General features: G+C 43.8%; 1 protein-coding gene and 1 long non-coding RNA gene across 3 annotated transcripts in view; one reads left to right on the forward strand and one right to left on the reverse strand.

The window, feature by feature from the left end:
- COL14A1 (collagen type XIV alpha 1 chain) overlaps positions 1-4,009 on the reverse strand; it is a 219,022-nt gene extending 215,013 nt beyond the window's left edge. For both annotated transcript variants that reach the window (XM_059165716.1, XM_059165717.1), the window contains exon 1: positions 3,719-4,009. The gene's annotated coding sequence lies outside the window, so the exon portion shown is untranslated. The remainder of the gene's footprint in view (positions 1-3,718) is intronic.
- Positions 4,010-25,032: 21,023 nt separating this feature from the next.
- Positions 25,033-25,346, forward strand: part of LOC131826456 (uncharacterized) — a 45,426-nt gene continuing 45,112 nt past the window's right edge. The window contains exon 1 of the long non-coding RNA XR_009351603.1: positions 25,033-25,137. This is a non-coding gene — a long non-coding RNA (uncharacterized LOC131826456). The remainder of the gene's footprint in view (positions 25,138-25,346) is intronic.

Below are 25,346 nucleotides of genomic sequence, written 5' to 3' on the forward strand. Positions count from 1 at the left end.
GATCCGTGGGATTCAAATCTTAGACAGACTTTTCTTTTTTTTTCTTTTTTTTAAATTTTTTATTTTTTATAAACATATATTTTTATCCCCAGGGGTACAGGTCTGTGAATCGCCAGGTTTACACACTTCACAGCACTCACCAAAGCACATACCCTCCCCAATGTAGACAGACTTTTCTTAATCATTATCTGTCATGGGCTGGTTTTGTGACCCCAGGCAAGGTAGTTTATATCCCAGAAGCCAGAAGCTCAGGGCTCTGATCTCTAAAGGAAGAAAAATATTTGCTTCTGCAAGTATTTGAATTTAATATTTAAATTTTGTTAAATGTTCAATGTTAAATTTTTTAAATATTTAAATGTTTCTGAAAGAGAATAAGGCAGGTATTCAATAGGCACTCAAAAAAAAAAAAAAAAAAAAAAAAGCCAGTACTTCTAACTCTCTCTCTCTCTCTCTCTCTCTCTCACACACACACACACACACACACACTCTCACCACCCCTACCATGACAGGACGGGGTTGGTCTTCACTCAAGGCTTACCGTATGTGTGAGAGTAACTGGACCCCTACCACTTTGTGTTTAGTTCTAGAAGCAAGAGGACAGAGTTTTCCTGACATCCAGCCTTATGAAGGGCAAAGCTTCCAGGATGGAAGTTTGTTTTTGGCATTTTGCTTTAAGCTTTCCGCTTCCTCCCTCCACCACCCCTGCCATCTCTCTGTTCCCCCGGGGGACCACCTACTGTCTCTTTCACCAATGACCTTGTTCTATACAAACTGTCATAATCCCAGATAATGCGTTAGCCCAGGGAGATTTAAATAAGACCACCTTGGCCTGCAGTGATTCAGGAAGACCCCTGTCCTTGAAAGGAATCCTGGGTTACACCTGACCCTCCAGGAAAACGGCAGTCATTTGGCGGAGTTTGGGTAAAAATGACAGCAAATGTGGCTCTAGAGTCATATAACTGCTAAACTGCCAGCTTAAAACAGGCACAGATTTCTTGTGTTTTACTAGGTGACATTAGGAAGTATTGAAGAGCCAAAGGGCACACACCCCAAGGAGCCTTTTTGTGGCCTGCGGCTTGACTCAGTGTCCCTTAAGTCACACCTCTTTGCTTAGCGCATTCTTTTATTTTTTTTTTTTAAGTTTTTATTTATTTATTAGAAAGAGAGAGGATGAGTGGTTGGGGGAGGGGCAGGTGAGGGAGAAGCAGACTCGCCACTGAGCAGAAAGCCAGACACGAGCTGGATCCCAGGACCCTGAGATCATGACCTGAGCCAAAGGCAGTCGCTTAACCGACTTAAGCCACCCAGGCGTCCCTGTTCAGCCCATTCTCAAGAGAGCCTTGGCTGATTCAGGGAAGGCCCCAAGAGTCCTCTGAAATCCTTAGCTGGACCGTTAGCAGCAGGAAAAGGGCCAAAGGGCTCCTCCCATCAATCCTGAAGCCTGGGACCTGCCCAAAATTGTTCCAGGAATTCTGATGGGTTCCAAGAATCCTTCCCAGGAAATGACTGAGAGGCCTCACCAGTGTGGCTCCTGTCCTCTCAAAGGGACCCCCAGGAGGCCAGGGCTGCCGTGGAGATTCGGGTCTGTCCTGGCCTGAGGCTCTCCAGGCAGAAGGACGAGATGCCTAGTGTTGAGTGAGTGAGTATATTGTACATCATGGATAAACCCTGAAAACATTTTGCTAGGTGAAAGAAGCCGTTTGCAAGGGACCACACACACATTGTATGCCTCCATTTAAATCAATGTCAACAAAAAGTAGATAAGTGGTTGCCAGGAGATGAGGTGGGGGGGGTGGGGGGGTTAGAGAATGGGCAGTCTCTGCTAAAAAGTATGGAATTTCTTTTTGGAATGATAAAAAAAGGGGAATGTTCTAAAATCCCTTGCAAGTGCTGTTGGCTACACGAACTCTGTGAGTATACTTTGTGAATACAAAAACCATTGTTTTCTCGTATACAATAGTATACAATGTAATAGCTATTGTATACTTGTATGGTATAGGACTTATATCTCAAAGTTGTTAAAAAAAATCCTGAAATCTGCTTACAGTAACCAAGCCATGGGGGCCAGAGTCAGAGGAAAACCCATCCAAGTTGCTCATTTAGAACAAGCAAAAACCCAAAGGCTATCCTCTTATTCCCTCTTACTCATTTAGTCCTTCCAGATTTCCCTGCGAGTTCTCTGCGTGCAGAACTGGACCACCTGCTCAGAAACAGAACACCAATTTTCCAAACTTAATCCTGTTTGCTGAAGGATTTGAACACAGACCTCTTTACCCCATGCTGCAATTAGGAAGTGCCCTCCTAGGCCTTTTGTGGGTGAGGAGCCCTTCCCCCCCAACCCCAGATCTTTAAGGGGATATTTCAGGAAAACCTGTTTGCATTTCTGCTCCCCACAGAACCATCAAAGTCCTGCCCCTTATTTCTTTGTTCCTCCCCCTCCCATCGTCTTCAGTTGCTGCCCAGTGGATTCTCCAAAACTTCCAAAAGGGAGTCCAACCCGTCCAGAGGGCATGGGGCTTGGGTGGCAGTTCCAGAAGCAATTTTTGAGGGGGGAAATCCTGGCCCCTGTGAGAGCTGCACACAAGCTCCATCTGGGCATTTCCCCGAAAGACAAGTCCTAAGCCTGTGCGTAAGTAGAAGGGGTGACCTCCAGTCAACCCTGAGCTCGTGCGCCCCACAGGGCAGGCTTCGTGTAGAGGACCCAAGAACCTAGTGCCAAAATCGGAGTGTCCGTGGGCCAGGACTCGCAGGCGGCGTCCAGGCGCTCGTCTAGGGCAGAGGCCACTCCTGTGGCTGCACGCCCGCTCCTCCTGGCCTTTCCCTAACCCTGTCTAGCCTGTGCGCGCTGCCGGCCAAAGCCCAGCTCCACTGGCGGCCGCTCTGCCCAGGGGCTGCGTGCAGAACAGGAGGCTTGAAGCAGGAAGGGGAGCAAAGGGATAAAGCTGGAGAAGCTTAGGGGTGGAACAGCCAGGGCGGAGAGGACCCTCCAACACACCACAGCCCGCTGGTGCCCCTCAAAGCCGCAGCCACCAGCGTCCGGACCCCAAAACGAAACGCGCGAAGCATCTGGGGTTCCTGGAGCAGAGACACGTAAGAGAAGCGACTGCCAGCGTCCTCCAGCAGCTCGCTCTGTCTGGTTGCTCCTCTTTGCGCCCAGCGCCTGACCTCAGCGCTGATCCGTGGCGGTACCAAGGGGTGGCTGGGTGAATTTTGTCTCCCATGACCTCCATCGACTGCCCTTCCAAGCAGCCCCAAATACAATCTCAATGACAATAGCGTGCTATTCAGATAGAGCCCTCCAAGACAAATTCCCAAGCCCCTTTCTCACCAGATTGTCGCCTTTACTAAGCCCCTTCTACTTGGAAAGGCTGGAATGACCACAGTCTGGAAGCCAAACCCGGTTCTTCCCGCCGCGCGCTCACAGCACCCGAGAACCGGGCCAAGTTCCCGGGAGCAGCACAAGACACTGTCGCTGCCTTTGCATTCTCATCACGTAGCACCTCCAAACTCCCTGCCCAGCGACCCCCGCGAGGAGGCATCAGGGTGCACCGTCCCATCCCACTCCAGAAGTCCGCGGACCATTCAGAGCGCGCGCGCGTACAGAATGTCCATGGAATTGCACTGCGTCTGCAGGTGGCTCGCCCTCTCCACTTTTCCTTCCTCACCGATAGATTTTTCAAAGCCGACCCGAAGAGGGCCGAGAAAGACTGGAACTGACCTGTGCAGGGGAAAGTTCTAGTCCAAGATGGGGACCTCTCGATGCCTAGGTAGTAGGATCCAAGTTCGCCGCGAGTTGGTTCTTGGCGGCGCACGGCTCCTGCAAGCTGCCCGCGTTGTGCCCCCTTTTAATTAGCCTCTCCGCTCCCTCTCCCCCTTCCTCTCCTTCTCCCTCTCCCACTCCAGCTCCCACTCTGCGCAGCCCGCAGCTGCGCCCTCCCCAGCGCTTCCCTCCTGCCAGGCGCCCAGGATCAGATAAGAGGAAAGGAAGGCCAGCCGGCGGCCAATTATAGAGCGGAAGGTGGCCGCGGAGGCGGAGGTTGGGGAGGTGGGAGGCAGGCCTAAGTCTTAAACGCCCCCACCTTATCTCCTCCTCCTCTCCCCACCCCCGCCGCACTAGAGGTCCTCGGTGGAGCCCGCCCCGGAGCCGCCGACCGCGCCTCCCCAGACCTGGCGGCCACCCAGGTGCGCACCGTAGCCAGGGGTCGTGAGCCCAGAAAGAGTAGCCTTTGCCCCTCCACTCCGCCCGCGGCTCGTGTGGGACTGCTGAGTCAGGCTCTGCGGTCGCTTTGCAAGGTCTGGCGCCCTCCGGGAATCAGGTACTGGGTGCACACTTCCCCGTTCCCAAGACGCAACCTGCCTTCGCGCATCAAGGACCTCGCGCCTGGGAGCGCGCACGCACTGCGAAGGGGTACCCTTCCTCCCCTCTTCTTGCTTCCTTGTGGGAACGAGGGCTGCAAAACGCCAAAGCAGCGATACTCAAATTTCAATGTGCAGGACACTCATTTGAGGGTGTTGAAATGGATATTTTTGCGGGCTTAAAACAACGAATGTTGGCAGTGGCCAGGGCTCGCACTTTTTGAACTGCAGATCCTCACTTGCAAAGACCTTATTTCAATATTTATCCGCATTTAATAAATGCATTTTTCTGCATTTAGCAAACACCCTAGTGGTTCGGATCCACGCCGCCCACCTTAGGAGAGTCTTTACCCTGAGACATGAAGCACCAGAGGTGCGCCAGACCTCGCGCCAGGCCGCCCGAACGAGGGCTAAACTGTTAACCTCTGGGCCCCCTTAGAAAGTCTACATCGTTTTTGAACCGTGTGCGCCAATCCTCGGCGGCGTTCTTCACAATCCAGCTTTTGGTGCGCACAAATGTTGGGGAGGAGTTACAGAAGCGGCAGAAATTTAGCAACAACTCATTTTTGCAAGAAAATGCTTTCTCACGTCGGAAAACCGCTAAAGGCTGGTGATGGAGACCAGAGAAAGGGCAAGGGGTCCTCTTAACCTGCTTCGCACCTGCCCAGCTGAGAATACAGCAAGAAAGGCTTTTGAAACCCTTAAAAGAGGTCCATTGGACGTTCTAACAGTCCCACCCACTCTGAGCCACCAGCTCTGCTTTCCCCGATGTTGCGTGCACAATCGTTTGCTTGGAAACGCTCCGATCTTAACGCGGTCCCTGCGGTTGGAGTGCGAAGGGCCCGCTCCAGCCCGCACAGATGCTCTGCCTCCTTTGGTCCCTTTACAGATTGGCCTCAGCTCTGCCACAGGGAGGAGGGCTCCAGCCCTGAGCCCTGGTGCGGTTGCGCTTTACAGAACAATATTTTCTGGGGTCGGGCAGCCAGAGCGACTTTTTTTTTTTTTTTTTTTTTTCGTTTCAGCGTAACAGTATTCATTGTTTTTGCACCACACCCAGTGCTCCATGCAATCCGTGCCCTCCCCAATACCCACCACCTGGTTCCCCCAACCTCCCACCTCCCGCCCCTTCAAAACCCTCAGGTTGTTTTTCAGGGTCCGTAGTCTTTCATGCTTCACCTCCCCTTCCAATTGCCAGAGCGACTTTTAAGGAGACAGGCTTAGTCCGAAAGCTCCGGGGAGATTATTGCAAGTGTGCGAGCGCCCCCTGGTGTCCTCGCCTGGAGATTTGGGAAAGGGCGGGAACTGTAAAGTGACTCATCCACCTGGATTGAAGGGGCAGAGACCAGAATTCCTGAAATGCAGTGTTTTTTCCCCCGGAGGCAACCACCACTGGTGGCTGTTCCTCTGCCCCAGCTCCCCATGCAAGTGCCTACTTCCATCATACTCTGTTCCCCCTTTTCACTAATAAAATCTCTTTTTAAACATTTAAGTAGAGCTGACACACCGTGATACATTCGTTTCAGGTATACAACGGAGTGATTTGACAACTTTAGGTGTATGCTGTGCTCCCCGCGAGTCTAGCTACCATCCGCCACCATGCAGCACTATTACAATACCACTGACTATCTTTCCTATGCTGGACCTTTTGTCCCTGGGACTTACTCATTCTGTAACTGGAAGCAGGTAGTTCCTACTCTCCTTCACCCATTTTGCCCATTCCTCTACTCCCTCCCTTGTGGCAGCCACCAATGTGTTCTCTGTATTTGTGGGTCTGTTTCTGCCTTTCTAAAAAACAAAATCCACATCTACGTGAAGTCCTATGGCTTTTGTCTTTCTCTGCCTTACTTCATTTAGCATAATATCATCTAGGTCCAGCCATATTGTCACAATAGCAAGATCTCCTTCTGTCATGGCTGAGTAATATCCGTGTGTGTGTGTGTGTGTGTGTGTGTATGTGTGTGTGTGTTCTACACCTCCCTTATCCATTCATCTATTGATGGACACTTAGTTTGCTTCTTTATCTTAGCTGTTGTAAATAATGTTCCAATAAACATAGGGGCACGCATATCTTTTTGATTTAGTGTTTTTCTTTTCCTTGGTAAATACCCAGTGGTGGTATTACTGGATTGCATGGTATTTCCATTTTTATATAAAAAAATATCGGGGCGCCTGGGTGGCTCAGTGGGTTAGGGCCTCTGCCTTCAGCTCAGGTCGTGGTCCCAGGGTCCTGGGATGGAGCCCGGCGTCGGGCTCTCTGCTCTGCTGGGAGCCTGCTTCCCCCTCTCTCTCTGCCTGCCTCTCCACCTACTTGTGATCTCTGTCTGTCAAATAAATAAATAAAATTTTTTTAAAAAAAATCTACTCATGTCTTTCATTTTTTACCAAGACGTAGATGACTAATGTAAGCTCAGCTCTTTCTGTAATTCCTCTGGGGAAGGTAGTGGCATTTATCTTAATGTTTTAGGGGTGTGGGGGGGATATTTATGAAGAAACTATAGAAAATTAGAAATAAAGAAATCCCAGATGATTTTTAAGTGTGAAATATGTGCACAGAAATCCATGTGCAGCAAATAGAGAAGCATACTATTTTGTAAAAACCCTATATAATAATGCATATTGATTTTCTAACCACACAAAATGTTATTTCTCAAAATGTTCACTCATTCTTCCGTCATCTTTTTAACTTTTGACTTCTGGTATTCCACTTCAGTGTAAATAAACTCCAGTCAATGTTGAATTAGAATGGCTGGTTTTAATCAGTTGTCCGTGATGTTGCCGTTGTGTGTAAATTCCCAGTTCCTTCAAGGGAGTGTTTATTCAACATTTATCTTAAGGTCAGCCCTTAAAGTCTGGTAGAGTGCTGAGAACTGAATCATAGAAACGACTGGAAGCCTCCATTAATGGTCCCTCCACCTCAATCTAGAAAAAATTGTATGTGAACGAACATGCAAGCATCTGGAACCTTCTCAAAGATATCCAGAAATGTCCGCTTCCCATTGATTTCAGGACTGAACAACTCTTCTTAGACTCTCATCCTGAGTTTGACAGGACTGTGATCTTGTTTCTTTTGAAGGATTCCCCCCACAGCCACCCCACGCACACCCTGTCTCCCTTCTCCAGTCAATCCCCTGGAACCTTACAAGAAGACTATGGACACAGACTTGAATTGAAGGCACCCTGTCTCTTGCTTGTCACTTTGGTGAAGTTATTTTGCTTCTCTGAGCCTAACGCCTTGTGTATGAGAGGGGAGTTATTAATTGTATCTTGGGGGATGGTTTTGTGGATTAAATGACAGATGTGTTTATGGGCCTCATCCATGGTGACGATAAATGGTAGCTCTGTCACCCAAACTAGGACTGTCCCTCTTCTGCCCATTGCATATGGTTATACAGTCTTTAGTAGCCCCTTCCAGAAAATTCTCCTTGCCATGTTTCTCAACAGATGTGCTTATTGGCATTTTGGGTAGGACAGCATGACTGCCCCAGACATTAAAGGACATTTATTATTTCTGACTCCATCACCAATTTCCAGTAGACTCTCCCCTTCTCCTGGTCACTGTGAAAACCAAAAATATCACAGTCCATTTTCTCATATACTCTGTAGAAAACCACAGCTTCCAGCTTCTCCAAACTCCCTTCCCCCTGTAACAGCCAACTATGATTTTTCTCAGCCCAGCAGCCATTCCCCTTTCTTTTGTTAACACAGTGTTCATTCTCAGCCAGTAGGCAGACCCCAGTGCCATCCCTGTGAGCCATAACCATGGCCCAAGCCCCTGCTCCCTTATCCCCCCCCCCGCCCCCCTTCCATGCTGACATCCCATCCCTGCTTCTGGGACTCCCAGTGTTAGTCATAATCTTGTAGCAGCACATCTGGTAACAGAGGGGAGGGTTAACCCCCAGCACAGCAGGGAAACCTCAGAACTCTGCCCCACCGTCAAGGGCTGATGAGCTGATGATCCTTCTAGCTGATGGATGTTTCTGCCATACCATCTGTTAAATACTTTGTATCTCCCTCTAGAGTAACAGAGCTCCGAGTTCTTGGGAAATTGCTTCTACTCCATTGGATTAGCTGTGCTGAGCTGTCACTCAGAGTTCTCTCTTCTCCCCTCTCCAAGTATGGGCTTAAACTCTAAATCAAGCCAACCCGATACTCTAGCCCTCAAATGTGAGTCTAAAGTGGTGGGACACAAAGGCAGAAAAAAGTGTTTAGGGGCACCTGGGTGGCTCAGTCCTTAAGCATCTGACTTCGGATCAGGTCCTGGGATCGAGTCCCCCTGCGTCAGGGGGGTCCCTGCTCAGCAGGAAGCCTGCTTCTCCCTCTGCTTCTCCCCCTGCTTATATTCCCTCTCTTGCTATCTCTCTCTGGCAAATAAATAAATAAAATCTAAAAAAGAAAAAAAGTGTTTACTAAATTTTTATCTCAAATCATCCCAGCAATGAGGCCTGAGTTAACAATGAATAGACCTAGACACAGTTCTAACATCCAGCAGAAACCAATATGGCCGAACCTGTTGTTGAAATACTGAAATATTGCCACAGCAAGTGGTCAGTAACAGCCTGCCCATTCCCCTGAATGTCCTTCTCACCCTCCCCTTCCTAGGACCACCATCCCAGAACTCCCTTTGATCAACAACCATGAAATCAACCCTCGTGCTAGTGTCTAAATGTTTACCTCGCCCCAAAATTTGTATGTTGAAATCCCACCCCCCCCCCAAAGTGGTCGTATTAGAAGATGGGGCCTTTAAAATTCGCTTAAATCACGAGGCTAGAATCCTCATGAAGGGGACTAGTGCTCTTATAAAAGATGCTCTAGAGAACTCCCTAGGCTTTTCCACCAGGTGAGAATATAACGAGAAGTCTGAGATCCAGAAAAGTGTCCTCGCCTGGCCATGCTGGCGTCCTGAGCTCAGACTGCCGGCCTCCAGAACCGTGAGAAATACACTTCTGTTGTTGAGAAGTGCCCAGTCTATGACATTTTGTTACAGCAGCCCAGAAGGGATGGAACACGACAGCCTACCTCAACTGAGGGCTTCTAGGTCCCTGCTCCAGTGTGGCTAAGGGCAGCGCTTCAGATCAGGCGGTCCCTCCGCCATATTGTTGGTTCATTTTTTGAATATCAGCATTGAACTCCAGAACATCTCTGGCTTCTGCACTTCCTGAAGCTTCTGTCTCAGTTTCTAAACCTGCTTTCCTTTTTTGCTAACCAAAGTACTTCAAATGGGTGCATCTTCATTTTACCAACCCCGAAGCTGAGACAAAGGACAGGAGAGAGCTTATCCCAGCTTTCCTAGAGGATTAATGGCAAAGTGGTCAGCACTAGAATTCAAACGTCCTAACTCCTAGACCAGAGCTTTTTCCCACTAGAGTGCACTGATCCTTTTCCAAATAATACTGTGCTCATACAGGGTTTTAGCTTTACAGTGTGTGCGCAGGTACATCATCCTGTTTTAATACTTTGGCTCTCCAAGGCAAGGATCCTTCCAGAGGTTAGAATTGCTGCCTTATTCTGTTCTTTGGGGGCTGGGAGTCCCCTCATCTCCTCACAATCTCCTTTCATGTTCCTGAACCAGCGATTAAGACATTCCTCATCTTCTCGGGCCCATGGCCCAGATCAAAGTCAGGACTTTGAAAGCAGCCAAGTTTTTCATGGGTGAGAGCACCCTGTCCGTGTACACGTGTTGCATAAAGGGTTCTATTCATGGCATAAGAGGGTTGGTGCAGGCCTAAGGGATTAGACATGTGTGCTAACCCCTCCTCCTTCCAAATGAAGAAACTGAGGTCCGGGGAATCAAGCCTCCTGTCCAAATCCCCAGAAAGAATCAGTGGCAGATATTACTAGATTCAATATCAGAAGACAATGAGCCAAGACTCTTTCCAATAATAATAATACCCTAAGAATAAGAAAAGCCTTTACTGGGAGTCTTCTGTATATCAAACATCCGAGAAAACTCAAATGGACAATTTTAATTTTTTAAATTATTATCTTCTTAAAATAACTCATACGTGCATCTTAGAAATGCAAGTGATACAAATAGCTTACTTTAAACGATTGTTTTGCTTACCAGGAATAGACACTATTGACTCCTTCAGTTTTTTTCTGACATTTTCCAATCTTCATGTTTCTAAATGAAATGCATGTACTGCTATCTGCTTATTAATTAATTTTAAAATCCCTTATATGTTTCCTATTCTGGCAGAGGAGGATGTGTCCTTTAGGCTTCTATCCCCTCTTCTATTCTATCTTCGCAAAATGACTAGATTACAGTTTTTTCTTCGGTTTCCATGCGTAGGCTTTGTAGGTATTATTCCTATAAAAGCATCTTAATGCATTATGATTATTTTCCCTTTTTACTTCTAGTTTTTCCTGGAGTTACTCGTTACCTTGTTTATTCATCTGCTTCGTTTTCTTTTTGCTGATCTTTCCAACTACTTCCAATAATATCTTAATCCAGTGTTCCATAAAACCTCATATTTGGTTAAAAAAAATTTTTTTTTAAACATTCCTCCTTCTCCAGGCAGATTTCTGTTTAGACTTGCTGCTCAGTGTCATCCTGGCCTTTGCTTTGGTACTTGGAATTCCCTCTGGCTTTCTCCAAGATTGGCTTCCCTATTTCCTGGAAATCATGTCTTCCTCTTCCTTAGTATACTCTTTTTGTTTGGATGGAGTACGTCCTCCGGGAGTTTTTTCAAGTTGAAAAGATGGTCCAGCTGCAGCAGGCATGGTGATGAACCTTCTCTCTTGGGTCATGCCTCTTCTCTCTGAATGGCTGCCCTCTCTGCCAGAAGCACAATAATTATTCTGAGGGTTCTCATTCTTTCTCTCCCTGGATGTCCCGTCTTCAATTTTGCACATCTTCCTTGATCTAACTTTACTCCATTGCTTTAAGGAAGGACATCCTCTAGTGGTATCATAACATAGGTGCCTGGGGAGGGGAGATACATTTTTGAGATTTTGCACGTATTTACTTTCAAATTTCACGACTTGTTTGGCTATGCACAGACTTTTCGCTTAGGAGGAATTTTCCCTCAAAATTTTGAAGACATTGCTCCCTTATTTCTTGCTTCTAGCACTGCTGTTGTAATGAAGAAGCCATTTCTGACTTCTTAAGTCAACTCCATGCCAGGCAGAACTCACCTTTCCCGCCTTTGAGCTGGTTCAGTAATTATTGCCCCTTTTTACCCTCCCCCCCAAATCTTATATGACTCTGAGAGCTCTTCTATTGCTGGCCACTCTGGTTGGGATGTACCTGATTTCTTTCCTACTGGTCCAGGTAGAATGTACGTTTCCTGGGAGACAAGAAAATAGAGCAGTATCAAAGAGCATGGATTGGGGGGCGCCTGGGTGGCTCAGTGGGTTAAAGCCTCTGCCTTCGGCTCAGGTCATGGTCCCAGGATCCTGGGATCGAGCCCCACATCGGGTTCTCTGCTCAGCAGGGAGCCTGCTTCCTCCTCTCTCTCTGCCTGCCTCTCTGACTGCTTATAATCTCTATCAGATAAATAAATAAAAGTCTTAAAAAAAAAAAAAAAAAGGAGCATGGATTGTGTCAGAGTTCCGGCACCACGAATAAGCTTGCAGAAGTCACTGAACCCCTTAGATCCCATTTCCTTATTTGTAACATGGAAACAGCAAGTGTACTTAACTCATGGATACATTGTGACTGGTAAGGGAATTAATCCATCCAACCTAATTAAACCATTAAAGCCCTAAGAAGAGCGTCAGGCTCCCAGTCAGTTCCTCGCTGTTAGCCGATGTTAACTGCACCGGATACGGCTTCCTTTCTTCCACTTTTTATTCCGTCCTTTTGTACAATGACGTCTTAACCTATATGTGTGCACTTCAAATTTCCTATTAGGGAATTATATAGATAAAATATGCCAGGAATAACCTATATAAGTATTTGCCTTAAAATTAGTCCTAAATAGGGGCGCCTGGGTGGCTCAGTGGGTTAAGCCGCTGCCTTCGGCTCAGGTCATGATCTCAGAGTCCTGGGATCGAGTCCCGCATCAGGCTCTCTGCTCAGCAGAGAGCCTGCTTCCCTCTCTCTCTCTCTGCCTGCCTCTCGATCTACTTGTGATTTCTCTCTGTCAAATAAATAAATAAAATCTTTAAAAAAATTAGTCCTAAATATCCAGACATTCATGAGAAAAATGTCTATTTTTTACTAATTTGTAATATGTACTTTCTGTCATTTGTCATATGTATTTTTGTTTGGGTCAAAAATACTCGTCAATGACAGTGTTGGACCAGGACTCTAATAGCTTTAATGTTTGCACTGCCGGAAGCTCTCCTCACGATACAACTCTGTAAAACTCTAGAATCTTTTTCCTGTGTATTAGATTTGCCATTATTTGAACCTTAGAGATTGACGCCATTGTGAAACACACCCATGGGATAATCGACAGCCTAGTGCCTTGCTTGTAGTAGGGATTCCACAAAGGCTTGTCAGTGTAAGTTTATTTCAGTAGGAATCAGAAACAGGGTCCCAACTGGTTGAGGAAGTCTTTCTGCTTTGGTTCTTCCTGTACAAAAACTATTAATTACAAGGCTCCTACAGAGAAGCAGATGTGCTAAGATCAACTCTAACATAGGGCCTTACTCATAATTGGGACTTGATAAGTGTTTGCTACATTGAATTGAATGAAATTAATCAATTATGCCTCCCCAATTCTTCCCATATGGCTGTCACCAATTTTAAAGCCACCTAAATCCATATGTACAGCACATGGTGGCTGTCTTAAGAGGGCAGGTGACAGAAGCCTCAGGACCCATCCACTTATTTATGTATCCATTCCATCAGTAAATACTTATTTATCCCCTGTGACCTTCCAGGCAATATTCTAGGTACTGGGGATACACAGTAAAGAAATGAAGTTCTAGGTTCTTCTAACTTATTCATGGTGGGGACAGACAGAAAACACATAAACCAATAAATGTGTAACATAATGTCATTGGTAAGTGCTAGAAAGAAGAATAAGATGGGGATGGAAGTGACAAAATCTGCTCTTTGAGATGGAGAGGTCAGGGATGAGCCCTAGAAGAGGGCATCTGAGCAAGGAGCCAGCGGTGGAACTGGCTGGAGGATGCGCAGACAGAACCTGAATGGCAAAGCCTTGGAGGACGGAGGGATGACCAGGAGGGCTCTGAGGCTGAAGAGGAGTAAGCAAGATGGGCGTGGCTGAGAGAGGAGGTCAGAGAGGTCATCGGGTCCACAGGCAGACTTTGGGTTTCTACTCTGCGTGAGAAGGGCAATTCTAAACAGAAGAGTGACATGGTTGGATTTAACGACCAAGAAGATCATTCAAGCACACAGATCTGTCTTTCTCATGTTCTTCCCTTATCTGACAATCTCGTTTTTGAGAATCATAAGAAGAATTTTATGGGATAGCCATTTTGCTTTCAAAACTTCTCGAAATAGACAATTATGAAATAGACAATTAGATCCTCACCACAAAGCTATTGTTCTAGAAAGAGCACATGGTCTCACCCATTTGGAAAAATAATGGAGGCATAAAAAAATGAAATAAGAGAGAGAGGTTTCTTATAGGCCCGTGCAGATTCCCAGGGAGAACTACCTCTCCAAGAACACTACATAATTAATTGGCTTGAATTCTCAAACACCACAAAACACTTCCATTTAGAAACCCAGAGAAGGATCCAAGACCATAAAGGGTTACATATATTCCTTGCCTAGGGGACGTATCTGGCACAGAGACCTGGCCTTAAACTGGGGGAGAAAGGCTCATAAACCTTCAGCTCATTCTAAACCTCCTGGCAAGGGAACTTGCCAAGTCTGATCTGTCAACGCTTGTGATAATGGAGTAATTTTTGACTGCCTGTGATGATAGAACTGAACAAGATTTCAAAATATGTCCTTACTACACAGGACAAAAATGCATTCTCATCTAAGAGGTTTCAAATCAATGATCACAATAAATGTATCCATCCGACCTTTGAAATCAGTAGATGCTGCATGGTTGATATGCTTCGGGGGTACAATTTATATTCATTTGTAACACTGTGAGAGCTTTAGTCATTAAGCCCAACCACATCTAGAGGAAGCAAAAATTCTGTAAGTGAAGGTGTGAAATTCCAGTAAAACTGAGGCACCCCTCAAAAAAGGAGTTCCCTTTAAAAATTATGAATATACTTTCTATGTTTGAACTTCACAATTAAAGGGAGTGTTGGTCATCACCAAGTGGGGCTAAACTGAAAGACGAGAATTGACTTGGACGGCCTTACACAGTCTTTCTCTTTTTTTCCAATTATATGATGCATGCAAGTGGAATTTTCTGGAGTCTCAAGTGTATTCTTTTTGTTTTTCCCAAACTTTTGCATTGTATTACGGCAGCTGCTTTTATGCACAGTTGATCTTGTGAGGGGGGCATTTTCTTGCATGTTTGCCTGAAAAAGGGTCTGTTACAGTGTCCTTGGAGCTCATGACCCTACTGGTTTCCATAATACATTTCTGTCCATATACTTTTGAATCAATTCTAGAAAGACCAATTAACAATATAGACCTTAAAAGAGTTGAAAAATGTAGGATTCTTCATCTGGAATTTGTTAAATGAGGTAGTGGGGCAAAAAATGAGAAATCATTTCAGCCAGGGAACACTCATACAAAATAAAAGAATCATCCGCTGGAAAGCACTTGGGGGATTATCTCCTCTGTTTTCTGCTTTCAGGGAAGATATCATCTAAGTCATTTCAATTCCTCCAACTACCCTCAAACTTTTGCAAGACTCCAGAGAAGGTGAACCCACCTTATCTTCTCCCTTTGTACTGACATTCTCATTTTGGGAAAAGTCTTTTGTTCTAGATACCAAATAGCTCTCCAGAAAACAGAAATCTACACAAAAAGGATTTTGCTCAGAGGGGTGAAAACCAACGAAAACACATATCTAACTAGAACTATATCTACACCCATATTCAGAGGGAGAGAGAGAGACAGTTTAAGTCAGAGTTGATAAATTGTAAGAAACCCAAACGGCAATGGAAAAAACTTAACACCATTCTTGCTTAGTATCAGAATGTTTCAGTTAAGATTTGTGTAAATTTTAAATAGTATTTTTTTTTTAGCCAAATAATTCATGTTCCTTATGGAAAACTATAGAAGAAGAAATAAAAGAGAAAAGAATCTCCTAAAATTCAACCTACTTGAAATAGCTATGGTTAAGAGCCACTACTTAAAACTCTTTCCTTTGGGGGTAGCTCAGTCGGTTAAGTGTCTGTCTTTGGCTCAGGTCATTATCTTAGGGGCCTGGGATTGAGCCTTGCTTTGGGCTCCCTGCTCAGCAAGGAGTCTGGTTCTACCTCTCCCTCTGCCTCTCCTCCTGCTTGTGCTCTCTGCCAAATAAGTAAATAAGTTCTTTAAAAAAAAAAAAAAAGAAAGAAAGAAACCAAAAAACCCTCTTTCCTCTGTACTTAAGGACCTCTGAGAATATTTTACGATTAGGTCATACTTTTTACAATTTATAACTCTTTCTTTTCACTAATTGCAATATTACCATCTTTCTATGTTTAAAAATAGGTATCTATATCTTAGTTACTTTAGAATGTATTTAATGTTTTAAAAAATCACCCTAGACCTCTAAGACTGGCGGAGGTAGTATATCCTGAGTATACTTAACAACTTTTCCATCGGGGAATAAAACCAAAAAGCTATAGGAACATATTTTAATAAGGTCTATTAAAACACATTGTTAAGCTAGCAAGAAAGTTAAAAAAAAAATTTGGTGAGTGCTGTGAAGTGTGTAAACCTGGTGATTCACAGACCTGGGGATAAAAATATATGTTTATAAAAAATATATGTTTATAAAAAATAAAAAATTAAAAAAAAAATCTTAGAAGCCAAAAATTAAAAGGCAAGAATCCAGAGGTGAGCAAGCACTTAAGTATTCATCTACAAACCCCTGGAGACTAATCTATTTTTATAGCCTCTCAAGCTCAAGGCCAGGGTCCCCCAAGAGGGATTCTTCTAGGTGACTCCCACATACAGCTGGGAATCTAAATGGCTGGACCATCAATGAAAGGGAGATCCAGAAATAAACCCACTCTCAGAAGCACATAGTAAAGTGGTTTTTGTGTTGGATTTTTTTTTTTTTTTTTTTTTTTTTTTAATCTTGGAACTGAGTGAATGGGTGGGGAAAGAGATTCTCTGAGAAACTACAGCCCAAAGATAGTCAACCAGGTTTGTGGCCTGAATTCACTCTATCCATGGAATTAAAAAGCTCAAGGCTAAGAATTATTTTGAATGGGTCACTTGTTGGTATTGTCCCTTAACATCTAGCAGAAGCGAACTTGGGCCTCTCTGGAGGAACTCACTTTAACCACAGGCTTCAAATAATTCCATAGATAAAGTTCCAAAGAATATGAATGCATAATAATAATAAAAAAAAACTCACACTACGTAAGGAAATAAGAGACCATGAGGAACAGGCAGTAGAAAAGAAACACAATTGAGCCGGATCTGCAAAGGCTTTTTATAGTGAAATTAATAAGAACACAGTAAGTTATGTTTAAGAAAACAAAAAGATGAGAGGGGCTGCGGGGTTTGGGGGGGGGGGGATCAGTTGGTTAAGGGTCTGAGTCTTGATTTTGGCTCAGGTCATGATCTCAGGGTGGTGAGATCGAGTCCCGCGGGGTGCCAGGCTGTGTGCTCAGCAGGAGTCCGCTTGTTCATCACCCTCTGCTCCTCCCCCCTTTCTCACGCACGCGCTCTCTCGCAATTAAATACATAAAATCTTTGAAGAAAATAAAAAGAATAAAGGCTTCCTTTTCTTTTCAACTGTGCTTATCCACTTTAATAATCTTTCTTACTCCTATTCTCAATGTCATCATTCCTTTCCCTTTTTAAAAAAGATTTTATTTATTTATTTGAGAGAATGAGCAAGAGAAAGAGAGAAAGAAGGAGCAGGGGGAGAGGCAGAGGGAGAGGGAGAAGCAGACTCCCCACTGCACAGAGACCCCGACTTGGGGCTTAGCTGGGGGACTCCAGGATCATGACCTGAGCTGAAGGCAGACACTTAATGGACTGAGCCATCCAGGTGCCCCAAAAAGGGAGCTTTTAGAAAAGAAAAATTCTAATTCTTAAAATATTAAAAGCTCAATGCATCTAGAGAACAATATGAAAACACATACAATGTTAAAAATCTGAAAGATAGCAAGATATAAAATTAACATATAAATCAATGTCCTTCATATACACAAAATAATAGAAGAGTGAATTCTAATTATAATAGTAATAAAAAAAGATAAAACACTTAGAAATAAACTTGTATGAAATGTACAAAATCTACATGAGAAAAAAGTCAAAATACTTATAAAAGATTTATGAACTTCATCCAATGGACAGACACTCCTTGTTCTTGAATAAAATGACTCAGTGTTATGAAGATGTCAGTTTTCCATAAGTTAATCGTAAAACCTCCATAAAAATACCAAAAAGCTTTTATCTTAAAATGAGATAAGCTCATATGAAAAGTCACATGAGAAAATAAGGAATGAGGGTGGCAGAAATCTGTCAGATAGTCAAATACATAAGAAAGCTCTCACAAGAGTGTTGCACTAGTTCATGAATAGACACACCAATCAATGAAATATACTAGGAAGGACAAATCTATATGGAAATGTAATGTATGAAAAAGTTAGCATCTCCAGGCCCTGGGACCAAGATCCTGTTGGGACACCTGGAAATCTACTTAGAGAGAGATAGAATTGTGTTCCCTAATTCCTACTAGCACAGAGAGAATACAGAAAAGAACAAATGAATAAGAAACCTAATTATAAAAAAAAGAAACTAATTATAAAAAAGACGCCATGCAAATACTAAAAGGAAACTAAAAGTAGATAGATTTTTTTTTTGAAACCTGTAAGGAAATGCTTTCTGAATATGTCTAAAAATTCAGATACAGTAAAAGGAAAGAATATAAACTCAACAAGATAAAAATGAAAGAGAAATGAAAGGAAGTTGCATGGTAGAAAGCTCTGTAAGCAAAGTCAAAAGCCAAATTACAAAGTAGAAGACAATATTTGCAGCATATACTGCAGATAAAGAACTAATATCGCTAACAGGTACAGAACTCTTAGACATGAAATGAAAAAGGACCAAAACCCACATGCAGAAAACAGCCCTCTAGAAAGATACAAAGTATTCCTTGCACTACTATAGAAAGAACTTCAATCTTGTCAAAATTAAATTCAAATGAAAAGGAGAAGCACCATTTGCTACTTCTCAGAGTGATGCAAGTTAATTAGAACGATGGTGTATTCTGCTGGCAAAGCTGGAGAGACACTAGTACTCTCACACGTTGCTCACGAGTGTGCAAAATGACATACTCTGTCTAGCCAGCGTATTACAAAGACTGTTTAATTAGCTCTTATGGGCGTGTTTACTCTTCACCCTTTCAGTGTCTCTGCGCCCTGACCCTACACACGCTCCAGGGAGGAAGTGGAATTCACCTCTAAGGATTAGGAGTTGTGTTTGTGGTATAAAATTTGAGAAGTGCTCATGTGCAAATCATTGGCATCTCCTATCTTGTAACTACTTTTTCTTCTTCTTCTTCTCTCTTTCTCTCTCTCTCTCTTTTTTTCCCTGCTGCTATACTGCTTTTAGGGATACCTCTTAGAAGACAAACTCCTGGGCTGGGTCTGGGTGGCTCAGTCACTTGAGTGTCTGCCTTCAGCTCTGGTAATGATCCCCGGGTCATGGGATCGACTCCCACGGGTTCCCTGCTCAGTGGAGATCATGCTTCTCCCTCTGCCTGCAGCTCCCCCTACTTGTGCTCTCTCTCTCTCTTTCTGAGAAGTAAGTAAAATAATTTAAAATAAAATAAAACCCGACTCCCTGTCTCTTGTCCACTATTGGTCACATCACAAGAGGTAAAAATCTAACTCCTCTGTGCTTCCTGGTTATACCAATACTTCTAAGCACTTGTACCCATGAACTTCAATTCACAGCATTTATATCTAAGATTTATCAAAGTTGTCCCTTGAATGCATTTTAATCATGCAATAGATGGATAAAAATATTTGTGTTTGAAGGTCTAGGGAAGGACAAAATTCTTTTTCGTCTACCTCTCTTAGGGAACTCAATCAGTTAGTTAGGCTAATGAAAGACCGATTAAGAAGAGAAACACAAACAGAAGTTTATTAACATATGCCTTGTGCATTCACATGGGAGTCCCCAGTGATGAGGAACTCAACGGTGTGATTTGAACTTGGCTTCCATAGCACATAGTAGCAAAAGAACAATAAATTTTTAGAGCTGGCAAGCCAAAGAAAAAGGACTTCAAGCTTCTAGGGCCAGCAAATCACGGGAAGGCAACTATATGGGAAAAGTAATGGTAGATGAGAGCTAGTTTTAGCAAGATTTGTGATGTAGATTCCTCTGGTGGCATCTCTAGGCTGGTAGGGGTTTAGAATTGTCTCTGGTGATTAATGTGTCCATCCTGAAAGGTAGGGTGGGGGGAGGGGAGGAAATTTTATCAAGTTCTGTCCTGTTTTAGCAAATTGGGGGAGGGCGGAGAGTCGGTCTTTTATCTACTTCTCATAGCTTTTAGTTCAAAATAAGCCGCATACCAAAGTGCAAACATGGGGGGTGAGTGGCTGGCATATTCTGATATCCTTCACAGGAATAACCAGACACTTTATTTTATCAAATAATTCCGCAGCCAAAGGGGATATTATGGACTACAGCCGAACAGCAACACTGCTCTGAGGGTCGACGTATGTCCAGGTTGCGCTGGGAGATGAGAGGGCAGAGAGGGATTGGAAATGTGTATGGAAACTGGTTCTGAAACAGAGGAACTTCAAACTATGTGTACCATTTGACTCAGGAAAGGCAGTCATTACAGTTGTAGGAATTACCTGAGGGAATGGTCGTGACTCTGTGTGAAGTTTCAGTGACAAGGATAATCAGAAAGCAACTGTGTCCTCTAGGAATAAAGAAGATCCGGAAGAATATATATACCAAGGTACAGACCAAGGTTTTCCATGAGTCATGGGATATTTTTGGTTGCTCTCTATTGCTAACGTTCTTGATAATTATTATGCCTTGCTTTTATGGTTTTTACAGAGATTGTCTTGATTTTTTTAAGAAATTGTGTGTATGTTTTCTGACTTTGAGAACATGTAATGATGGTCTCTACTCCAGGAGTTAAATTCCAGGGAAGAGGAATCTAGTTGCAAAGGGGAGGGCTGGGGAAACATCCAGAAGGTGAGTCCCCTCCCCTCTTTCAGACTATGTGTTCTGATACCGAGCCAGGTGTTCCCCAGCCCACACTTCTGCTGTGAAATGACTCCCACTGCATCGTGTAGACACCTGCAAGGGGCCGAGGGAAACTATGTTTGGGCAGGGAGCCTGGAAAAATGGAGGGTACTTGCCAAAAGGGAGTTCAGATTCCTTTGGAGTGTAATCATTTTCTGTTTCTCCATAACTAGATGACCTCCTGGTCTTCTCCTTCCCAAGGATCCCCCTAAAGCTTGGGCATTTAGACAGGTCTCAGGTATAAACCATCTGGTAAGAAATTATTCTAATAATAAATCTTTTCTATACCAAAGGTATCTCAGACTCTTTGAGTCAAGTGTTAGCCCTGGCTCCTTAACAACCTTCGGATTCTCCCAGGTGTGGAGAGAGCGAGAAAGACACCATGACAGATGATACGTGAGAAGTATGTGCAAAGTTCTGTGGGGTCCAGTCCATCATGTTCAGAGCCCTCCAGAAATGCATTTCACAATATTTTGTAAGCAGAAATAAGAGAGATGAGCTTCCTGATGAAAATACAGGAGACTCTCTAAACCTTTCCCACAAGGTCCTCCCATTGGAGAGCAGCAAGGGAGCAAGCAGCCTAGATTTGGGTTCTCATGAAAATCATAGTTGGGCGACTATTTGAACCTCGATGTCTCTAGCACCAAAAACACGTTTTCCTTTTTTTGTTTTACAAACCATGCAATACTGTCACCAAGTATCTTAGTATTTTTAAAACTTTTCTCCTTACAATGAGAAAACTATATCATGATCCCTTACACACATACACACTCTACCACACACACACTTACAAACAAATCTTCATGAAACAATTTACACTTTTACTATGTTAAATGGCTCGTTTATAGTCTCTCCTATTGCTTCCTTTTTCGATGCTGGTTTCAACCCATTCCAAATATTTCACAAGCCAATAAGGAATCAAAACCAACCTATATCACTGACATAAGCTGTTTGGAGCATTTTTTTTTTTATCCTGAAACTAACTTTTAAATCCTCATGGGTCTATTTTCCATAAAAAATTATCTTTTGCTGATACTCTCCAATAGAGCACCATCACTGCAAAAAGGTGAGAGAATTTATTCAGTGGTTTTCCACATTTTCAGTAAGCTCCTCATTTAGATGGAATCTTCTTGGCCTTTTGCAATTCAGTACTCTGTTTCAGCTGCTTGCTGAAGCACAGGCGTAGGTAGTCAACCTCTGCTTTCCTTGTGACTCGCACAGACGACACTTCTCCTCTAATGCCACCCCCCCGCCCCCACCCCAGCACCTACCTTTGGGCTTCTCTGAGGCTAGATGCTGTCCTGGAACATGGGAGCAAGTGACTCAGCCATCCGCTGACTTCATCTGAATTCCTGTTCTACTACGTAACTGTGTGACCTTAGGGAAATAACATGATCTTTTGAGATCCAGTTCCAGGGTCTGTTCAATAGGCAAAATGGTAGTCTTGAACTCACAGCATTGTTAGGAGAACGAACTAAGATAAATTGGCTGATGCATATAGTAAATCTTCCTAGGAAGATCAGTTATCTCTTTCTTATTCCTATGTATATCCCATCGTATACTGTTATACTATAATTCTGTATCCATTGTAACCTGTTATACTGCAATTCTGTATCCCATCGTATCATGTTATACTATAATTCTCTATCATATGTATTATGTTATCTACAATTCTATATCACATCGTATCCTGTTATACTATACTTCTCTATCACATTGTACCCTGTTAGACTAGAATTCTCTATAACAATGTATTGTGTTATAACTCTATATCCCATTGTATCCTGTTATACTATAATTCTATATCCCATTGTATCATGTTATACTATAATTCTCATGGCAGCCCAGAAGTGCTAATATTTAATGGGAAATCTGTCCGTACATGTCTTTAATCCCAATGTCGACACTTAAGCAAATTATGTAGTCGCCTTCAGATTTTTCATTACTAAACAGATAGCCAAACGCCTAACTGGATGGAGTCAATGGGAAGGTTAAATGAGATGAGGCCTATCAAGTGTCCAGCACATAGCAGGGGTTCACCATATTGTCTTTTTCTGTCCAAGCTGCTGCTTTCCCTACTTTACCCTTTTCCCTGCTCTACATTCACCGTTCTCTCTCTCTCTCTCTCTCTCACACACACACACCTGTACATCTTCTCACCATCCTATTTACCTGGCCATACACAACCAGAGGGTTTCTAGCTCCAAGAATGATGTCCAAGGCCACCATACCCAGCTACGTGCCAGTGATATTAGTACAGGGAATCAATGGTGCAGCAACAGTCTACCAGGACCACCAGTGCGCCAGCCTGCAAGGGACAGTAAAGACATCTCTTGGGGGGCACCTGGGTGGCTCAGTCTTTAGGTATGTGCTTTCGGCTTGGGTCGTGATCCCAGGGTCCTGGCATCAAGCCCCACGCAGGGCTCTCTGCTCAGCGGAGAGCCTGCTTCTTCTTCTTCCACATCCCCTGTTTGTGTTCCCTCTCTCTCTGTCAAATAAATAAATAAAATCTTTAAAAAAAAAGAAAGAAAAAGACATCTCTTGGATGTCTAAGCTCTTAAGACAGAGACAGTGCTACTTTCTGCATTCCAGGAGATGAACAGAGGGGGTCTGATCCGATGGACACTCCTTGAGAAAAACAATGACACCTGGGGACAGGGCCACATTTTCTTAGTGACAGTTATTTTACTGGGACCAACCAACCAACCAACAAACAAACAAAAAACACACAACAAAACTTGGAGATCTAGTGAAATCTAGAGTCCTGTCTCCAGAGAAACTGTTACGCAGCACGAAATGCCAGGTGTGACTGGATTTGTGTGTCTCTTTCAATTCCAACTGGAAAGTTCTGCTTCCAGTTGGAACTGAAACAGACTGGAGCAGATGAAAGAGAAATAACACATAAACGGGGTTCTGGGTTACACCTTGGAATAGAAAAAGGACAATAGTTGAAAACTAATGAAAACTGGAAAAACATCTGCATTTTAGTAAGTAGCAATAGTACCAATTTTAGTTTCCTGGTTTTGATCATTGTGCTATGGTTATGTAAGGTGTTGACTTCAAAGGAAGGTTATTTGGGGCCAGATCTACCCCTGAGAAGAGCTAGAAAAGCTAGGATAGATTACTGAGTATAATCTGCATGGAGCAAAACGTACAAATCTTAAATATGGAGTTCAGTGTATTTTTCTGTGTGGAATAAATAAAATGTGACACCCCCCTCCACACCCAGCCCAGATCAAGATACGGAATGCTTGCCCTTTGCCCTCACCTCACAAGTCTGTATCAGCAGTCAAGAGAATGGTTAGCTCTGGGGAGAAAGAACTGAGTAGTGATTAGGAAGGGGACCTGGGGAAGACTTTTGTGGCCCCGGTATTATCCCTTCTCCTCCCTCAACTGTGTTGGATATAGAATTGGGATCACTTTTGATAACTGACTGAGCTATGCACTTCGGTTTGTGACTTTTTCTTAATGTATATTATACTTCTGTTAAAATAGTCATTTAAAAAAATAGGATTCCCATGGTGCCTCACCGAAAAAAACTGCAATCATTTAAAATTCCTGAAGTGATCCTAGGCACTGGAATTTGTGTTTGGACTGGTTCATTCCAAATCAAAGCATGACCACCTGGGTGGCTCAGTCGGTTGGGCACATCTGACTCGGTTAAAGCTCAGGTCATGGTCTCAGGGAGATGGAGTCCTGCCTCCTACCCCACCCCCACCCCTCCGTCCCCCCCCCCCCCCGGCCCCGGCCCCGTGGGGCTCCATGCTCAGTAGAGAGTCTGCTTGGGATTCTCTCTTTCCCTTTACCCCTCCCCTGCTTGCACGCTCTCTTTCACCAAAATAAATAAGTAAATCTTTTTTAAAAAGAAAGAAAGAAAGAGAAAGAAGGAAAGGAAGGAAGGAAGGAAGAAAGAAAGGGAAAGAAAGAAAGAAAGAAAGAGAAAGGGTGACCACCTTAATGGACAGGGGTTGGCATTTAGAAAAGGACTTTTATTTTTTCTTTTAACCAAGTATCAGTAATATTTGGCACAATGGGAGCTGAACGTAACGGGCCAATTTTCAAATTAAAAAATTTTAAGCTGTTTTCATCCATTTAAAATTAAGAATTTATGGGGCGCCTGGGTGGCTCAGTGGGTTAAGCCACTGCCTTCGGCTCAGGTCATGATCTCAGGGTCCTGGGATCGAGTCCCGCATCGGGCTCTCTGCTCAGCGGGGAGCCTGCTTCCTCCTCTCTCTCTCTCTGCCTGCCTCTCTGCCTACTTGTGATCTCTCTGTCAAATAAATAAATAAAATCTTTAAAAAAAAAAAAAAATAAAATTAAGAATTTATTTTTTTAAAATTGAAACTAGATGAGCCCTGAAAAACACAAGAGGGCAGCATTTCACAACATTTTATGAAAATGCTGCGGGGAGGGTGGCGCACAGGACTGCTGCTGGAATATTTTTAGTAAAGACACAGGTTTGGAGAATGGAGCTTGGTGAGAGCATTTTATCGGATGAGGAAACTAATGTCTGAAGGGTGAGTCACCTTAAGTTTCTTTAAATCACAGAGGTCAAGAATCACAAAGCAAGGACCACAGTTTATGTCTCCCAGGGGCCGACTGTTTTCCCAGACCCTGTACTGTTCTTTCTGGCTTCAGGATCACTTGCTGCATGCCGAAAATAGTTGGTTTTTCCCAAAAGACCCATGGAGAAGGTCTCTGTGGCTTGTGGACACAGATTAGGGCC

Source organism: Mustela lutreola, chromosome 3, assembly GCF_030435805.1.
Source record: "Mustela lutreola isolate mMusLut2 chromosome 3, mMusLut2.pri, whole genome shotgun sequence".
NCBI classification, from domain to species: Eukaryota; Metazoa; Chordata; class Mammalia; order Carnivora; family Mustelidae; genus Mustela; species Mustela lutreola.